Source organism: Hordeum vulgare, chromosome 7H (assembly GCF_904849725.1).
Source record: "Hordeum vulgare subsp. vulgare chromosome 7H, MorexV3_pseudomolecules_assembly, whole genome shotgun sequence".
NCBI lineage: Eukaryota > Viridiplantae > Streptophyta > Magnoliopsida > Poales > Poaceae > Hordeum > Hordeum vulgare.
The window spans coordinates 603761626-603769301 of record NC_058524.1 but is presented as its reverse complement, the minus strand read 5'-3'; the positions used below and the strand labels follow the sequence as shown (position 1 = coordinate 603769301).

Sequence of the window (7676 nt, the reverse complement as noted above, 5' to 3'; positions counted from 1 at the left end):
TGAAGTTGGCTGCCAAAAGTTTAGCCACCTCCTCTCCGATTGCCTTCCTCTTGTGCGCGGCGGACCGACGCAAGCGTTCTCGGATGGGCCGAGCAGCAGGATCCTCATGCAGTCGGTGCTCAGCCAACTCCCTGGATACACCTGGCATGTCAGCGGGCTTCCATGCAAAAATGTCCCAGTTCTCATGGAGGAATTGGATGAGCTCGGCTTCCTATTTCGGATCAAGGGTGGTGGAGATGTTTGTCGGGGCAGCGGTGTCGTCCGTCGGGTGGATGCTGACTTTCTTCGTGTCTCCCGCCGACTGGAATGCGGACTCGGAAGCTGGCTTCTTTGAACGCATCAGGTCAGCAGGGTCGGCGGTCTTCTTGTACTCATCTAGCTCGAGAATAGCCATCTGCTGATCAGCAATCCTCGACCCCTGCTGCAGACACTCCTCAGCCCGCTCCCGATTGCCCGTGACCGTAATCACACCTTTGGAACCTGGCATCTTCAGCTTCAAATAGACGTAACATAGACGGGCCATGAAACGCGCATATGCCGGACGATCCAGAATCGCATGGTATGCACTCTAAAAGAATAATAAACATAAAAAAAAGCATTAAAATGAAAAGAAACACAAAAAGGGAAAAAATTAAAACAGAAAAGAACGCTCTAAAATGAAACAAAACAAAAATTGCGTCGAAATATGTCAAAAAAGAATGAAAAAACATCAGCACAAAAGGAAAATAGTCAGAATCGTCGAAAACGAAAAAATAAAGCATGAAAATGAAAAATACATTAAAACAGATAATGTAGAGCACGAAAATGGGAAAAAATATTAAAACCGAAAAGAAAGTATTAAAATGGAAAGAAATAAAACAAAAGGAACAATAAACGTAAAAAAAAGCATTAAAATGAAAAAAGCACAAAAAACAGAAAAGAAAGGACTAAAATGGAACAAAAACAAAAATTGCGCCGAAATATGTCAAAAAAGAATGGAAAAGTATCAGCACAAAAAGGAAAATAGTTAGAGTGGCGAAAACGAAAAAAAAATAAAAATAGATAATACAGAGCATGAAAATGGGAACAAATATTAAAACGACAAAGAATGCATTAAAACGAAAGGAAATAAAAGAAAAAGAATGGAGCATGAAAAATGAAAAACATATTAAAACAAAAAAGAAAGCACTAAATTGTGCTGGAAAGGGTGCTGGAAAGGGTGCGCGAGCTGTGACATCCTCGCCGCATTTGATGAGGCCATCGCGGACGGTGTCGACGTTATCTCCGTCTCGCTGGGCGCCGTCGGCAAGGCCCCGGAATTTTATGGCGATACGACCGCCGTGGGCGCATTCCACGCCGTCAGCAAGGGCATCGTCGTCTCCGCTTCCGCGGGAAACTCCGGACCCCGAGAGTCCACCGCCGTCAACGTCGCGCCATGGTTTTTGACGGTCGGCGCGTCCACCCTCAACCGCCAGTTCCCAGCCGACGTCGTTCTCGGCAACGGCGAGACCTTCACGGGTACTTCTCTCTACGCGGGCCAGCCACTGGGCTCGATCAAGATACCACTGGTCCTCGGCGAGGACGTGGGCTCGAATGTGTGCCAAGTCGGGAAGCTGAACGCGACCATGGTGGCCGGGAAGATCGTCTTGTGCGACCCCAACATGGTCGGCCGGGCTGCGAAAGGACACGCCGTCAAGCCCGCCGGTGGTGCCGGAGCAATCCGCATTAGCGACGTAGTGTACGGTGAGCAGTCCATCACCACGCCCCATGTCCTCCCCGCCACGGGCGTCCCATTCGCCGCCGGCGAGAAGATCAAGATGTACATCAGGGCGCAGGCATCGCCTACCGCGACGATCGTGTTCTGGGGCACCGTGGTCGGCCCGACGCCTCCTTCCCCTAGAATGGCGTCCTTCTCGAGCCGCGGCCCGAACACCCTCGCCGCTTTCATGGACACCTATAGTGGAATTAGGGTACCTTGCATTGTGTGAGGGCGTGAGGAGAATACGGTGGCCCTAGTGGCTTATTGGGGAGCATTGTGCCTCCACACCGCTCCAACGGAGACGTACTTTCTGTCAAAGGGAAGGAACTTCGGTAACACATCCTCGTCTTCATTGGTTCCACTTGTGGTTATCTCTAATCTTTACTTCGTGTATGCTTATGTTGTTGTCTATCTCTTACTTGTCTTAGTTGTTCTTGTTGTTAGCTTCATATAGGTTCACCTCGGTGTTGCAATTTTAGTGAACCCGTATGATGCTTATCCTAAGTTGCTAAGATTAATTAAAAAGTGGTCGTTGCCTATTTATCCCCCCCTCTAGTCAACCATATCGGTCCTTTCAGAAAGCACTGAAATGAAACAAAAACAAAAAGAGCTGTGAAATATGTCAAAAAAAGCACAAAAAACGAAAAACATATTAAAACAGCAAAGAAAGCACTAAATTGAAACAAAAACAAAAAACGGTGAAATATGTTAAAAAGAATGAAAAAATAACAGCACAAAAGAGAAAATAGTACAGACGTCGGAAACGAAAACATAAAGCATGAAAATGAAAACTATATTAAAACAGATGAAATAGAGCACAAAAATGAAAAAAAATTAAAACTGAAAAGAAAGCTTTGAAACGGAAAGAAATAAAACGAAAAGAATAATAAACATAAAAAGGAAAGCATTAAAATGAAAAGAAACACAAAAACGGAAAAAATTAAAACAGAAAAGAAAGCTCTAAAATGAAACAAAACAAAAATTGCGTCGAAATATGTCAAAAAAGAATGAAAAAACATCAGCACAAAAGGAAAATAGTCAGAATCGTCGAAAACAAAAAAACAAAGCATGAAAATAAAAAATATATTAAAACAGATAATGTAGAGCACGAAAATGGGAAAAATTATTAAAACAGAAAAGAAAGTATTAAAATGGAAAGAAATAAAACAAAAAGAACAATAAACGTAAAAAAAAGCATTAAAATGAAAAAAGCACAAAAAACAGAAAAGAAAGGGCTAAAATGGAACAAAAACAAAAATTGCGCCGAAATATGTCAAAAAAGAATGGAAAAGTATCAGCGCAAAAGGGAAAATAGTTAGAGTGGCGAAAACGAAAAAAATGAAGCATGAAAATAAAAAATAAATAAAAATAGATAATACAGAGCATGAAAATGGGAAAAAAATATTAAAACGACAAAGAAAGCATTAAAACGAAAGGAAATAAATGAAAAAGAATGGAGCACGAAAAATAAAAAACATATTAAAACAAAAAAGAAAGCACTAAATTGAAACGAAAACAAAAAAATGGTGAAATATATCAAAAAAGAATGGAAAAATATCAGCACAAAAGAGAAAATAATAGTGTCCTCGAAAAGAAAAATAAATAAAAATAGATAATACAGAGCATGAAAATGGAAAAAAATATTAAAAGACAAAGAAAGCATTAAAACGAAAGGAAATAAAAGAGAAAGAATGGAGCACGAAAAATAAAAAACATATTAATTTTGCTGGAAAGTGTGCTGGAAAGGGTGCGCGAGCTCTGACATCCTCGCCGCGTTTGATGAGGCCACCGCGGACGGTGTCGACGTTATCTCCGTCTCGCTCGGCGCCGTCGGCAAGGCCCCGGAATTTTATGGCAATACGACCGCCGTGGGCGCATTCCACGCCGTCAGCAAGGGCATCGTCGTCTCCGCTTCCGCGGGAAACTCCGGACCCGAGAGTCCACCGCCGTCAACGTCGCGCCATGGTTCTTGACGGTCGGCGCATCCACCCTCAACCGCCAGTTCCCAGCCGACGTCGTTCTCGGCAACAGCGAGACCTTCACGGGTACTTCTCTCTACGCGGGCCAGCCACTGGGCTCGACCAAGATACCACTGGTCCTCGGCGAGGACATGGGCTCGAATGTGTGCCAAGTCGGGTAGCTGAACGCGACCATGGTGGCCGGGAAGATCGTCTTGTGCGACCCCAACATGGTCGTCCGGGCTGCGAAAGGACACGCCGTCAAGCTCGCCGGTGGTGCCGGAGCAATCCGCATTAGCGACGTAGTGTACGGTGAGCAGTCCATCACCACGCCCCATGTCCTCCCCGCCACGGGCGTCCCATTCGTCGTCGGCGAGAAGATCAAGATGTACATCAGGGCGCAGGCATCGCCTACCGCGACGATCGTGTTCCGGGGCACCGTGGTCGGCCCGACGCCTCCTTCCCCTAGAATGGCGTCCTTCTCGAGCCGCGGCCCGAACACCCGCGCGGCGGAGATCTTCAAGCCGGACGTTTGAGCATGAACTTGCTCGAGGTATCAAGCATGCCACGGCACGGAGGTTTTAAAAAAAAAAACATGCCACGGCACAGGTGCGTAGCAGGGCGGGGGCACGGTACAGAGTTTCAGCCAATTATAAATGACGTATCGTTTGCCTAATTAAATCGTCTACGCTAAGCTGAAAAAAAAAGGTCTAGGCTAATGACAGACATGATCTAATTATAAGTATTACCGAAAATTACCACTGATCTGTTATCAAAACTAGTAGAACGCCCGTGCGTTCCCACGGGCTTTTTCCTTTCCCGATTTTACATATATAAAGATAATGCATATAGCTCAAGCAGGTGAAAGCCCGCCGTAGTACCCGTTAAAATCTTTACCTAATAATAAAGAGGCTAGCGCTTCTGTCAGAAAACCCGCCGCCGCCGTTTTTGCAAAAAAAACCTCATATTTTATGATAATTAACCCACATTCCTGTTTTCACTGACATAACGTTTCGTTATTAACAGACGAGGCGTGGGGCACGCGGATCGGTACGGGCGAAAAAAAACACCCGCACGATGCTCCTAATCCAATCTCCACCTCCATGCCCCGCCTCACAGTGCGCCGCCGGCCTAATCCTTCGCCGCCGCACGCTGCCCCTTCCCCCCGGATCCCATCTCTTCACCGTCCTCCATATCCCGGCATCCTCCACCTCCGGCCATCTCTAGCGTAATTCACCTTCTCGTGTTGTTCCTTGCCCGTCCGCGGCAGTCTGATGGCGGCGCTCCGTGAAGTGGAGGCTGGACGGGGAGAAGACTGGCGGGGGCGGGTAGGGGGAGAAGAGGGGCGGGGCCTCACCGCCGCCAGCAGAGGAAGAAGGTTGAGGTCCAGATGGAGCTCCACCAGTTTCGCCTCTTTGGCGCTCAACGCCGCCGAGCTCACCTAGCTCCTTGGTGAGCTCCTAGGCGTCTTGGATGGCGCCGGAGATATGATGCAGAGCCTTGCCCTTGCTGAACAGCTTCTTGGTCCGCTTGAAGAACTTGTTGACCCTGTTCTTGAGGTTGTTGGGGCCGAGGTCGCCATGGCTGCCGTCGTACAGGCGGACCATGTAGGCGTCCACGGCGTCCTCCATGTTGTTTGAGAGCTCCCGGACCTTGGCCGCCCAGACCCGGACCTGCCGGCGGACGTACATCATCTCCAGCTCCGTGGTGAGGGACTGGACGCCCTTCTTCACGCGGCTGCTGAGGGTGAACTCGGCCGCGAGCAGCTCGCTGAGCTTGCGGAGGAGGGGGCTTAGCGCCCCATTCGCGACCTGCATTATTGCTGTGGTCGATTGGATCTAATTAATGGTGTGGCTGCTCTGCGGCGGCTTGTCTCCAGCGAGGATGGTGAGGTGGACGGGCGGCTGGTGTATGGAAGGCACGAGTCCTCTCCGGCGACCGACGGGAGTGGTGTGCTTTGCTCCCAGTCCCGGTCCCGAATCTGGCGAGGTGGTGGTGGGTTGTACAGACTACAGAGGAGTGAGGAGAGCAGCAAGGCAGGAGGACTCGCTTCTGTGCGCGTGGACTCGGGTTGACTCAACGACTCCGGCGATCTAGAGATTTAGCAGGACGTTTAGTTTCTGGCGTGTGAACGTTTAGTTATCCAATGAAAATTTATATAAATGTAAATATAAAATAAAATCTCTCCCTAATCACTTCCTAATCTCCTTTAATAATAAAGCGCAGTTTGCTTATGTCGTCCGTCACAGCCTTTTTGCAAAAAAGCTCCTATCATTTTTGTTATTCAACCCGCACTACAGTTTTAAGTGATTCAAGAGGAGGAAAAAGAAGAACCAGTGGGCGACGGCTCTGGATCGGGATCCCCTCCCGTTCAGACGCTCGAGAACGGTTGGGGCGACACGCCGCGGCGGCTGGGTGTGGGGCGTGGTGCGACGGCTGACAGGAGGAGAGGACACGACCTGTCTTTTAGATTTTTCATGCTGACGGGCGAGAAGGCGATGGAGCTTGGAGGCGAGGGAGCTCGAGGAACGACCTTGTCGCCGGAGAAACGAGGCTGAGGGGGCGGGCGGAGCGCAGGGGCGCGAGCACGTGGAGGCGGAGAGGTCGGGCCAACGCGGGGCGGTGCGGGAGGCCACCGGGAAGGGGCGGCGCGGACGATCGGGACGGGGCGATGCGGGGGGCCACCGGGAAGGGGCGGCGCGGACGACCGGGACGACGCGAGGCGCGCTAACACCGGCTGTGAGCAGAGTGGCGCACGGGGGCAATCCCTCCCGTGCGGCCGCAGCCGAGATAGAAATAGCGGAAGCGCACGCAGCGGCACGCGCCAGGCCGGGGCGCGCCACGGTGCCGCCCACGCGCCCTCCTCGCCTCTCTCGCCACGGACGCGTGGGCTCCCCTACACCCCATCGCCACCGCCCGCGCAACGGAACGGGCACGCCATGCGCCCCCTCCATCCCGTTTCCTCCTCCTGTTGCTCCTTTTTCTCGACTCTCCGCCCTCGCGCGAACCAACAAGCACAACGAGCGAGGCCGCACGGCGACGGCAGCAAGCGACCCGTTTTCCTCCGATCCGTTTCCGTTCTAGGTACGCGCGTCGTCTGCTTCCGACCGCCCTCTTCTTGGTTTCTGTCGGTCCGCGGCTGACGGCAGCAGTGTTCTTGGTTTCTACTACGTAATCCTTCAGACGTCTCGCGAGCAGGGTATGGTCGCCATGCTGCCCGCCGCGAGGGGAGACGCCACCCCAGCCACCAGCGCCGGCGCCGCCGAGAAGCTCGTCCTCCGTGGGTAAGGCCCCTTGCTCGCTCTTGGTGCGGTTCCAGATCTCGTTTCGTTTGGGGTCGCCTTTCAGTCAATGGGTTATTCCACTGTTTATCTCCATCGTTGTATGAATGGAGCTCACGCCGGGAGTAAATGGACGCGCGCGAGGGCCGTGCTCATGCCCCACTACTGCTGACGTAGTAGCTTCCGATCCGCAGGCCCGTCATCGACGGCAAGTGCAAGAAGAAGGTCCCGAGGATGGTCCACAAGGCCGAGATTCGCCACCACGGGGTCGGTCCGCTCCACCCGCACTTCCCCGCCGGCCGCCGCGGAGCTCTACTCCCTCGCCTCCGAAGGCCCCGCTCTCAATGTTGCGGCGCGATCGAGGGAGGTGGCGGAGGAGCTGCCGCTGCGGCCCGCAGAGCTCGGAGAAGGAATGGCCCTGAACGGCAACGCCCCCTTGCCCTTTCTGTTGACCCCCGTCCCGTCGAAGCTCAACCCATCTCTGCTGTTCCGGCCTGCTAGAGATGTGGAGGGGCGTCGTGCAAGGAGGTGGCGACACAGTACCAGCGCTCGAGACCCATTGGAGGAGGCATTGAGCACTCATGGGATGGTTCTTGGTCACGGTCGTCCTCGTGTGCTGCTCGAGAAAGGAGAAAAAGGAGAAGCAAAGGTGTGGTGGGGAAGGCACGCTGGGTGTGTGGAAGACCAAGAAGATAAGGT

The 7676-nt window shown here is 51.6% G+C and overlaps 1 pseudogene; it reads left to right on the top strand.

Moving 5' to 3' along the window:
• Positions 1-6897: 6897 nt before the first annotated feature.
• Positions 6898-7676, top strand: part of LOC123409465 — a 37977-nt pseudogene continuing 37198 nt past the window's right edge.